The sequence below is a fragment of the Gossypium hirsutum genome, chromosome A08 (genome assembly GCF_007990345.1).
Source record: "Gossypium hirsutum isolate 1008001.06 chromosome A08, Gossypium_hirsutum_v2.1, whole genome shotgun sequence".
Lineage (NCBI taxonomy): Eukaryota > Viridiplantae > Streptophyta > Magnoliopsida > Malvales > Malvaceae > Gossypium > Gossypium hirsutum.
Genome location: NC_053431.1, coordinates 46,150,632 through 46,164,042, shown reverse-complemented (window position 1 = coordinate 46,164,042; position 13,411 = coordinate 46,150,632).

The following is a 13,411-nucleotide window of genomic DNA, read 5'->3' as shown; positions in this document are numbered from 1 at the left end:
AAAGGAATTAGATTGTGAAACATGCAAATTGAGTGGTTGAAATGTGAAATAAATGAAAGTTTTGGGCTGCTAGGGGTACTATGGTAATTGGGCCAAACATGGGTTTTGATGAATTGTGTGAATTTTGTGTATTTGTGAAATGGGGACTAAATTGATTAAATATAAAAGTTTAGGGGCTAATATGTAAAAATGCCCAAATGAGTAATTTTGGACTAAATTGAATGACCAGATGAATAAATAAGTTAATTTTGAATTCATATAGATCAAGAAAGAAAGAATTCAGATTTAGATCGAGAGAAAAGCAAGATTGTCGAGTAGTCGATCCGATCCGTCAATTCCTAACACGAGGTAAGTTTGTATGCAATGAGCTTATTTATAATTGTATTTTATATGCTTTGATATAGAATGAAATATGATTATGTGATTAAGGACAAGTTCAGGAATGATTCGACAGTAATTCGAAATGATTTGACTATGATTTGGTATTGGAAAATCTCGGTTGAATCTTAGGAATAGTCTAGGATATTAATGACATGTCATTAAAGTATTAAGTTGGCTTTGGGCCATGATATTAGCACTTTGGGTGCGAGTTATGCCTTGATTTGGCTTCGGGCCATGGTATAGGCACTTCGAAGGAAAATTTCCTTGATTTGGCTTCGGGCCATGGTTAGGTACTCCGAGGATAAGTTACCTTGATTTGCCTACGGGCCATGGTATAGGTACTTATCTATTGAAATCCTTGAATATCCGACTTCTATTTCAAATGGTTTAACGGGAAAATGAAAGTTGTGGATTAGAATGAGATTGGTATGAGTTGGTACAGATATGTGCGTCAATTTTATAAACGTTGAATCCATGAAATGGATGAATTCTTGGTAAGCTAGTGAATGAATGATCAAAAGACTTGAGATTTAATGTATTTGTGTTATCTTGTATTTATATTGTTTGAATTGGGAATGAATAGTGAAATTTCTCATTACATTAATACGAACTTACTAAGCTATGAAGCTTACTTTGTGTTATTTTCCTATATTTTATAGAGAATTAAGCTAGCTCGGTACGAGAGTCATCGGGAACAACATCGCACTATCAAACATCTAAGTTGGTACTTTTGAGTTAAATTTATGGTATATGGCATGTATAGGGTAATCGTGGTATTTTGGTTGTGATTTTAGCCATGAGAATTTGCTTGTAAATAATGTTAATATTGATGTGTGTTTGGCTATTAGAAATTGTAACACTCCTAACCCGAATCCTATCGCCGAATTTAGGCTAAGAGGTATTACCGAGCTAAACATTAAATTTCTCATTCATATTATCAATCAACAAAAACAGAGATCGAACTGAATACATATTGGTTTTTAAGTTATAAATGCCATTTTCATATGGCCAAAATATTTACAGTTACAAAACATAGTTATCAATAGTCTAACCTATACATGCCACATCTAGACCAAAATATAACTGTACCAAAAAGGTCGACAGTATGATGAACTGCTGACGATCCCCGAGTCGGTGGCCAAAATCAACAATCTATAAAACAGAGAAATAAGGAATCGAGTAAGCTTTAGAGGCTTAGTAAGTTTTGAGCATTACAAACAATTACAACTTATCATTTACATCAAACATTAAGTTTCACAAAACTCATATTCTAGTTATAATTCACTTGGTTAAATATACTCAAGTTCACTAATTATAATGCCAATTGGCCGAAAATATATATATATACACATACACGTCCCGAAATTTTCAGCACATACTTCACTCTACTATATGACTCTTACAATTAATTTAAGTCACATAATTCCATATAATGATAGACATTGACCGAATAGGTCATTCTCTTATTCGTAGACACAATAATCATCCACACATATATATTGTTCTTTGATACTAATAATTCACTTTAAAATCAATTCACATACGAGTACATAATACATACCTGGCCATCATAATGTATCATACATAATCAATAGTAGTTTACCTCGAACATTCGAATTCATAATCTTACTCGAATCACCAGCGTTGAGCCTGCTAGGTTTTAAAACCCGAGTCCAGTCACTAGCACTAAGCCTGCGGGACTTTAAGCTCAGATATAATACCAGCACTAGGCCTGTGGGATTTAACCCGGACATAATTCCAGCACGAAGCCTGCGGAATTTAACCCGGATATATTACCAGCAATAAGCCTGCGGGATTTAACCCGGATATATTACAAGCACGAAGCCTGCGGGTCTTTAAGCCCGGATACACATCAAATATCATGCATATTTAATTATATATTAACACATCTCATTCAACATATCACATTAGTAGTCATTTGCTACATCTGGATATAAGCTCCATATGAACACCATCATTTACATTTCGGTTCAAAAGTCATACATAAATATTACATATCCATTTCATCATTCAAGCTTAACCCATAGTGACCATTCGACTATAAGTCATATACATAAATTATTTATCACACAACTTAATTCAAGTAGAACCAAAAGGTCACAATTCATCTAATATATATACATATCAAAGCATCATCAATTATATACTAAAGGTGACTACACAAAACTTACCTTGGATATACTTGAACGGTTGCGGAAAGGCTACTCAATTACTTTCTCTTTTCCCCTATCCAACTTTGATCCTCTTTGCTCTTGAGCTTAAATTCAAAAATTTTAAACTAGTCATTATTCGACTATTCAAGCATTACTTCAGGAATATAATATATATATTCGACTTTCACACATATAGATTATAGTAAGTTTATAAGAAAACATTAAGCCACTCATTAACAATTTTTTTTATCAATGTTTACCACAAAATCACAAATTCACAATAAGCTGTCTTCTTGAGCAACAGTCACTAAATTATTTATAATTGGAGCTACGAAACTCCAAATCAATTGCCCTAAAATTTCCCTGAAAATAGACTCATATATATTTTATCCATAAAATTTTTAGAATTTTTAGTTTGTCCAATCAATACCAGATTTTTCTTAAAGTTTCCCCTGTTTCACTACTTGACTAATCTAACAACTCTTCACTACGAATCAAATTTCTCATTGTACAGAATTCAAAATATGGCCTTGTTTATTTCATTTGAAACTAGACTCATTACGGAGTCTAAGAATATCAATTTTATCTTATGAAAATTTTTTTACAATTTATAATGATTTTATAAAGACAGAACAGGGGATCTAGAAGTCATTTTGACTCTGTCCCACATCACTTCAAATATCTCATTATCGGCAATTCTTTTGCTTTCACAGTTTCTTTTATAAGAAACTAGACTCATTAAGCTTTAATTACATAATTTATTCAGCTTCTAACTCAACTCCCACAATTTATAGTGATTTTCCAAAATCACGTTACTGCTGCTGTCCCAAGCAGATTTATTTCCAATTTACTCTTTCACACATTCTTTGCATTCATATTATTTAAACATGTACATCACCAATCAATTTCATCACATATCTATAATTTCACTTAAGCATAATCTCAATACAATACATCATGCTCAAATCATTATTCAAGTTCAAATTCGGCTAACACACATATAAATACTAGCAACTAAATATTAACATTGCATTTCACCATAATAGCCAATTGCCATTAAACAATTAAGCCACAATTCTTCAATTTTACCAAGCTTCAACTTAATTTATAACTATCTAAATCGTTTAAAACATTCAACATCAAAATTTCTTTGCATTTCATACTATAGCCGATTTTCCCACTTAGTATCTAGTGCACATATACACTCATCCAACTCATATTTTTCATTGACAACCTCCATAACTTCGATTTATTCACATCTTTATTCATGCTACATTCGGCCATCTATATTTCACATCATATTTCATGTTCATATTCGGTTATCTATACCCGTACTAATCATATAACTATTAAACCCCAAATTTAAACACAAGTATAACATTTTAACAAAATGGCCGAATACTTCATGAAGTTACCAAGACTCACCATTTGCTATTTCACACACACTCACATCCAATCCTTTTTATTAAACACTCAAAATCAACCATCTTCATAGCTCATCACCAAAAACATCAAAATACCAACCAAGAAATATAACATCCATGGCCGAATATCATCTCCATCAAATAGCAAAATTTGAACCATGGCTAGGTATATTTCAAACTAACAACTTAAAATATACATGAATTTCAAAGAATAATATCAAACATACCTCCATCTAGTTACATGCATGGCCGAACTTCTTACAAACTTTTCCCTTTTTTTTCTTTCACTTGGTTTTTCGTCTATGAAGAACAAGGATGAACAAGCCTTGTCCTTACTTCATTTTGTTATTTTATTACCCTTTATTTTATGATATAAAATAGCATTATTAATTGCACCATACTTAAGTTATATTATAAAATGCACATATTGCTTATCATTCCCATCATGGCCGGCCACTATAACTAAAGTGGGAAGTTTGACATGCAAATCCTCCTATTTTGCACTACAATTTATTTGGCCACTACAAATTAACCTATCACATTTTCAAGAATTTTTACATAAGTCCTATTTCATAATTTCACTCACAAATGACAAAATCAAATCATGGAATTTTCACACATGCACTTTCACATATAATAAGCACAGAATATAACATCTAATTATTTTTGTGACTCGATTTTGTGGTCCCGAAACCACTTTCCGACTAGGGTCAAATTAGGGCTGTCACAGAAATGGCTCATAGATGTATATGTTTTAATTGTATTTATATAGCCATAAGTGATGGCTTATCTTGGCATGTTTGGTATGAAAATGTATGGTTTTATAGTTGCAAATGTTGGATTGATTCATGGAGTATAATGTTTGAGAAATGTTTTTGATGAAGTATGATTTTAGAAGTTGAGATAAATAAGTATTTGACATTAATTTGAGTATTGAATTTGGTTGAAATGAATATAGTATAATTGTGCATTTGTTGGATGATTTTGGCAACCTATTTGTGTGATAAAATGGTACCATTTGAGTGTTTATAGGTATGTGCAAAATGGATGGCAAATTGGCCTTGCAAATGGCCTATTTTTGTCCACGTGGGCAGAGATATGGGCATGTGTCTTAGCTGTGTGAGACACACGGTCATGTTATACAGCCGTGTGTCCTATCGTATTGATATTAAATGAAGTCAGAATGCTCCACACGGTCTCACACACGGGCGTGTGACTTGGCCGTGTTGCATAAGTCAGAATACCCTACAGTTTTGGCACGGCCTAGCACACGGCCTGGCATACGGGCGTGTGTGGCCACTTCAAAGGGCACACGGGCTAGACACACGGGTGTGTGGTTGGCCGTGTTACCCAAGTCAGTATGTATGCCCTATTTTCACATAGTCTGAGACACGGGCGTGTTTGGAGCCTTGTGAGGCACACGGCTTATTCACACGAGCATGCGACCCCTGTATGTTTGAAAAATTTCTAAGTTTCCAAAATTTTCGTATGTTATCGGTTTAGTCTCGAACCACTTTTAAAGCATGTTTAAGGTCTCGTATGCCCTAATAGGGGACAATGTGATTATGTTAAATGGTATTTGAGTATAAATGGATAAATGTATGAGTGACGTATGTTATTTGATGTATATTGATCGATAATGCCTTGTAATCCTACTCAGGCGACGGATACAGGTTAGGAGTGTTACATTTTATTGGTATCGAGCTATGGTTTAGTTGATTCTAGGACTAACATAATGTGTGTGAGAGTCTACCTATACATGCCATATATACTCTGCTATAGTGTGATGATTCTTGACAGCTAAAATTATGTTTTCGTATAGTAATGTATCCCCAACGAGCTATAGCTGTTGATGTAGAGAGTAATACGCCTACCTGCTCAAAGGACAACACCTACTGAATCTAGACCTGTGTTAGTTAGTTACGGAGGTGAGGCTAAAGAAGCCTTTTCCCAGATGATGAATGAGTGGTTCACTCAGTATGTTCGGATGAATCTGGTTGTTCAACAACCCTCACCCCCACCTATTCCTCAACATATTCCTATTGTTCCTCGAGTTGTAGATTCGATACAATTGAACAAACCATCAGTAGATAAGATATGTAAACATGGGGCTAAAGAGTTCCGAGCTACTGTTGATGATGATGCTGAGAGAGTTGAGTTCTGGCTCAAAAATACGATTCGGGAATTCAATGAATTATCTTGTACTCTTGATGAATGTATTAAATGTGCGGTATCCTTGCTGAGAGACACTGTATAGCAATGGTGGAATACCTTGATGTTTGTAGCACCGAGAGAACTAGTGACTTGGAAATTCTTTCAGATGGAGTTTCGAAAGAAATATATAAGTCAGCGATTCCTTGGTCAAAAGCATAAAGAGTTTCTAGAGTTAAAACAGGGTCGTATGATTGTCACTGAGTATGAAAGAGAATTTGTACGATTAAGCAAGTATGCTCGAGAGTATGTGTATATTGAAGAAATAATGTGCAAGCGATTCGTTGACTGATTGAATGAAGATATAAAATTACTAGTTGGAATTCTAGAGTTAAAAGAATTTGTCGTTCTAGTTGAAAGGGCTTGTAAAGCTGAAGATCTTAGCATAGAAAAGAGAAAGGCAAGTTTAGAAGCTAGAGACCCAAGAAAAAGATCGATGAATAAGCCGTATCAATCTTCATCAAAGAAATCTCGAGATTCGCATAGCCGATCTAAAGCATCAGTGGGATACCAGAATAGAGATCATGGAAATTAGTATGTGAATCCTAAAACTCAAGCTACTTCTATTTCTAGTGTGGGCAGTGTTAGAAATAACAAATCTGAGTGCCAACATTGTGGGAGACGACATTTCGAAGAATGCTGGAATAAGAGTAATAAAGCTTGTTTCAAATGTGGCTCATCGGATCATTTTATTAAAGATTGTCCTGAGATGGTTGAGAAAGACAAACCTCAGAATATGAGACCCAGTAACATGTCAATTAGAGGAAGACCATAAAGAAATGTTGGAAATGTAAGTGGAAGTTGAGGTACGACAAGAGACTTCGTAGTGAGATCTGAGGCTAGAGCACATGCCAGAGCCTATGCTATTCGTGCTCGTGAAGAAGCGTCATCTCCAGATGTTATGACCTGTACTTTCACTCTCTATAATACTAATGTGATTGCATTAATAGATCCAGGATCAACTCATTCTTATATATGTATGAATTTAGTATCTACTAAGACTTTGCCTGTAGAGTCTACTAAATTTGTGATTAGAGAATCGAACCCTTTAGGCAAATGTGTTTTGGTTGACAAGATCTGCAAGAATTATCCGTTAATGTATCGGGATTTCTATTTTATGGCTAATCTGAAGTTGTTGCCATTCGATAAATTTGATATGATTTTGGGTATGGATTGGCTAACGATGCATGATGCTATAGTGGATTGTAGATGAAAGACAATTGTTCTGAAATGTCAGAATAATGAGACTATTAAAATTGAATTTGATGATCTGAATAGTTTGCCAGTTGTGATCTCGTCTATGTTAGCTGAGAGATTTGTGAGAAAGGGGTGTGAAGCTTATCTTGCTTATGTACTTGATACGAAAGTGAAAGAAAAAAAGATTGAATCAATACCAATTGTGTGCGAGTATCTAGATGTATTTCCGGAAGAGTTACCGGGTTTACCACCTATCAGAGAGGTTGAGTTTGGTATTGAATTAGTACCGGGTACAACGTCGATGTCAATAGCTCCGTATAAAATGGCTCCGACAGAGTTAAAATAATTAAAAGCTCAGTTGCAAGAACTGATAGATAGATGTTTTGCTAGACCGAGTTTTTCTCCTTGGGGTGCACCGGTGTTATTTGTGAAAAAGAAAGACGGCACGATGAGAATGTGTATAGACTATCAACAGCTCAACAAAGTGAAGATCAAGAATAAATACCCTTTTCCATGAATAGATGATTTGTTTGATCAGTTAAAATGGGCAACAGTGTTTTCGAAAATTGATTTGAGATCGGGTTATTACCAGTTGTGAGTTAAAGACTCAGACGTGCCAAAGACTGTATTTAGAACAAGGTACGGACACTATGAATTTCTTGTCATGCCTTTCGGACTAACAAATGCACCTGTTGTTTTTATGGATTTGATAAACTAGATTTTCAAGCTGTATTTAGACCGATTCGTAGTTGTTTTTATTGATGACATTTTAATTTACTCTCGTGATGAATATGAGCAAGCCAAGTATTTGAGAATCATGTTACAAACTCTGAGAGATAAATAGTTGCTTGTAAAGTTCAGCAGATGTGAGTTTTGGCTACGAGAGGTTGGTTTTCTGGGACATATAGTTTCAGCCGAGGGTATCCGAGTTGACTCGAGTAAAATTTCTGCTATTATAGATTGGAAACCTCCGAGAAACGTATCTAAAGTCCGTAGTTTTCTGGGACTAGCCGGCTATTATAGACGATTTGTGAAAGGTTTCTCAATGATTATGACTCTGATGACAAGATTACTTCAATAAGATGTTAAATTTGAGTGGTCAGAAAAGTGTCAACAGAGCTTCGAGCAGTTGAAAGCATTATTGACAAAGGCACCAGTGTTAGTTCAGCCTGAATCGGGTAAACAATTTATAATCTTCAGTGATGCATCGTTAAATGGCCTACATTGTATTTAATGTAGGAAGGCAAAGTTGTAGCTTATGCTTCGAGACAGTTGAAGCCTCACGAAAAGAATTATCCAACACACGATCTAGAGTTAGCCGCGATAGTGTTCGCATTGAAAATTTGGCGTCATTACTTGTTTGGTGAGAAATGTTATATTTATAATGATCATAAAAGCTTGAAATATTTGATGACTCAGAAAGATTTGAATTTGCGACAGCGGAGATGGTTAGAATTGCTAAAAGACTATGAATTAGTAATTGACTATCATCCAGGGGAAGCGAACGTAGTTGCTGATGCTTTGAGCCGAAAGTCTTTGTTTGCTTTACATGCTTTGAACACACAATTAGCTTTGTCTGACAACGGTTTGATAGTAACTGAGTTGAAAGCGAGACCGTTATTTCTACAGCAGATTTGTGAGGCTCAAAAATTTGATAATGAATTACAAGAAAAACGAGTTTAGTGTGAGTCTATTTCTAATTTCAAATTTTGAATAGGGCCTAATAACTGTTTGATGTTTCGTGATAGAATATGTGTACCAAGAAATTCTGAGGTCATTCAGAAGATTCTAAACAAAGCACACATTAGTCGTTTTTTAGTACATCCTAGAAGCACGAAAATGTATAACGATTTGAAACAACTTTATTGGTGGCACGGTATGAAACGTGATATCTCAGAATTTGTTTCGATATGTTTGATTTGTCAGCTAGTCAAAGCTGAGCATCAAGTGCCTTTAGGTTTATTATAGCCTATTATGATTCCTGAGTGGAAGTGGGATAGAGTAACAATGGATTTTGTATCGGGTTTGCCTTTGTCTCTGAGAAAGAAAGATGAAATTTGGGTTGTTGACAGATTGACGAAATCAGCTCATTTCATTCTTGTATGTACGGATTATTCACTTGATAAATTGGCTGAGTTATATATATAAGAGATTGTTCGTTTGCACGTAGTGCCACTATCTATTGTATCGGATAGGGATCCGAGATTTACTTCACGATTTTGGAAGAGATTGCAAGAAGCTTTGGGTTCAAGGCTGAATTTTAGCACTGCATTTCAGCTGCAAATAGATGGTCAATCCGAACGAGTTATTCAGATACTTGAGGATATGTTGCGATGTTGCATTCTTGAGTTTGAAGTTAACTGAGAGAAATATCTACCGCTGATTGAATTTGCTTACAATAGTAGCTTTCAATCGAGTATAAAGATGGCACCATACGAAGCTTTATATGGTCGTAAATGTTGAGCACCGTTGTACTGGATTGAACTTAACGAGAATAAGATTCATTGAGTTGATCTGATCAGATAAATAGAAGAAAAAGTGAAAGTGATTCGTGATAATTTGAAAGCAGCTTCAGATCGATAGAAACCGTACACGGATTTGAAACAGAAAGATATTGAGTTTCATATCGGGGATAAAGTATTTTTAAAAGTGTCACCGTGGAAAAAGATATTGCGGTTTGGTCGGAAAGGAACATTGAGTCCGCGATTCATCGGACCGTATGAGATTACTAAATGAGTTGGGCCAGTGGCATATCGACTATCTTTACCGTTTGAGTTGGAGAAAATACATAATGTGTTTCATGTATCAATGCTTTGACGATATCGATCTGACCCTTCACATGTCATTTAGTCTGATATGTTATATACTGAAGAACTGATTCGAATTTTAGCTCGCAAGATCAAAGAACTGAGAAATAAGAGAATAGCATTAGTTAAAGTATTGTGGCATCGACATGGAGTTGAAGAAGCTACATGGGAACCCGAGGATGCTATGAGAAAACAATACCCGAATCTATTCACTGGTAAGATTTTCGGGGACAACAAATCCGATGTCGAAACAGTAGTTTTAGTTAAATCGGAACAGTGGTTTCAGGACCACAAATCTAATGTCAGAAAATTATTTTAATATTATTTTATGTATATACAGCATGATAGCATGTATGTGTGAAAATTTCATAAGCTAATTTTATCGTTTAATTGCTTAATTTGAGAAAAAGGATTTAATCGCATAAAATGCAAAAGTTGCATACTATATGTTAAAGTGCTTAATTGCTATGATTTAATAAATTAAAAGTCCTTATGATGATATTAGACCATTGGTAATGTTAATGGACATTAATGGACATGGTTTATGTGTTTTTAAAGTTTATTAACTAAGGTTAATTTAGTAAAAATGTTAATAAACATATAATAGATAAAACAAAGTTAAAATAAGTCTTATTATCATCTTGTTCAACCGAAAGTTAGGGCTAAAGAAAGCTAATTCTTTTCTCTTCATTCGGCTATGCCATATTTGTCAATTAAGGTACGGTTTTTGATCTATTTTTTTATGATTTTTACATTTTTGAAATCGTTGCTTCGTATGCTAGCTAGCTCGTACCTTTAACTTTGAAACTGTTAAAGATTTTGAGAGTTTCTATTGTTGAATCTATGTATTCTTTGATGCTTAATGTTGAAATATGAAAGTTTGATGATAGCTTTACATGTTTTGTAAAGTGATTTTTGACAAAAATGTCGAAAAGGGATTAAATTGTGAAATATGCAAATTGAGTGGTTGAAATGTAAAATAAATGAAAGTTTTGGGCTGCTGGGGTACTATGGTAATTGGGCCAAACATGGGTTTTGATGAATTGTGTGAATTTTGTGTATTTGTAAAATAGGGACTAAATTGATTAAATATGAAAGTTTAGGGGCTAATGTGTAAAAATTCCCAAATGAGTAATTTTGGACTAAATTAAATGAGCATATGAATAAATAAGTTAATTTTGAATTCATATAGATCAAGAAAGAAAGAATTCGAATTTAGATCAAGGGAAAAGTAAGATTGTCGAGTAGTCGATCCGATCCGTCAATTCCTAACACGAGGTAAGTTCGTATGCAATGAGCTTATTTATAATTGTATTTTATATGCTTTGATATAGCATGAATTATGATTATGTGATTAAAGACAAGTTCGAGAATGATTCGATAGTAATTCAAAATTATTTGACAATGGTTTGGTGTTTGAAAATCTCGGTTGAACCTTAGGAATAGTCTAGGATATTAATGACATGTCATTAGAGTATTAAGTTGGCTTCGGGCCATGATATCAGCACTTCGGGTGCGAGTTATGCCTTGATTTGGCTTCGGGCCATGGTATAGGCACTTCGGAGGTAAATTGCCTTGATTTGTCTTCGGGCCATGGTATAGTTACTCTGGGGATAAGTTACCTTGATTTGGCTACGGGCCATGGTATAGGTACTTATCGATTGAAATCCTTGAATATCCGACTTCTATTCCGAGTGGTTCAACGAGAAAATGAAAGATGTGGATCAGAATGAGATTGGTACGAGTTGGTACAGGTATGTGAGTAAAGTTTATAAACATTGAATCCATTAAATGGATGAATTCTTGGTAAGTTAGTGAATGAATGATCAAATGACTTGAGATATTAATGTGTTTGTGTTATCTTGTATTTATATTGTTTGAATTGGGAATGAATAGTGAAGTTGCTCATTACATTAATACGAACTTACTAAGCTATGAAGCTTACTTTGTGTTATTTTCCTATGTTTTATAGAGAATTAAGGCTAGCTTGGATCCGGGAGTCGTTGGGAACATCACTGCACTATCAAACATCTAAGTTGGTACTTTTGAGTTAAGTTTATCGTATATGGCATGTATAGGTTAGTAGTGGTGTTTTAGTTGTGATTTTAGCCATGAGAATTGGCTTGTAAATTATGTTAATATTAATGTGTGTTTGGCTATTAGAAACGACTTATAAATGTATATGTTTTAATTGTATTTATATAGCCACAAGTGATGGCTTATTTTGGCATGTTTGGTATGAATATGGTTATGGTTTTATAGTTGCAAATGTTGGATTGATTCTTGGAGTATAATGTTTGAGAAATTTTTTTGATGAAGTATGATTTTAGAAGTTGAGTTGAATAAGTATTTGGCATTAATTTGAGTATTAAATTTGGTCAAAATGAATATTGGATGATTTTGACAACCTATTTGTGTGATAAAATGGTACCATATGAGTGTTTATAGGTAAGTGCAAAATGGGTGGCAAATTGCCCTTGCAAATGGCCTTTTTTGTCCATACGGGCAGAGACATAGGCATGTGTCTTAGCTGTGTACGACACACGGTCATGTTACACAGCCGTGTGTCCTTTCGTGTTGATATTAAATGAAGTCAGAATGCTCCACACGGTCTCACACACGGGCATGTGACTTGGCTGTGTTGCATAAGTCAGTATACTCTACAGTTTTGGCACGACCTAGTACACGGCTTGGCATACGGGCGTGTGTGGCCACTTCGAAGGGCACACGGGCTAGACACACGGGCATATGGTTGGCTGTGTGACCCAAGTCAGTATGTTTGCCCTGTTTTCACACGGTCTGAGACACCGGTGTGTTTGGAGCCGTGTGAGGCACAGGGCCTATTCACACGGGTGTGTGACCCCTGTATGTTTGAAAAATTTCTAAGTTTCCAAAATTTTTGTATGTTATTGGTTTAGTCCTGAACCACTTCTAAAGCATGTTTAAGGTCTCGTAGGCCCTAATAAGGGACAATGTGATTATGTTAAAGCATAAATGTATGAGTTATGTATGCTATTTGATGTATATTGATCGATAATACCTCGTAATCCTACCCGGTGATGGATCCGAGTTAGGAGTGTTACAAAAGTGTTAAGTAATAGTGAATTTAAATTAAAGGTGAAATTTGAAGGATATTATAATTATTATTGGATTTTCATTATGTTACGAGCTAAATTGCAAAATATTTAGAAACAACTAAAAGTAATAAAAATGTTTA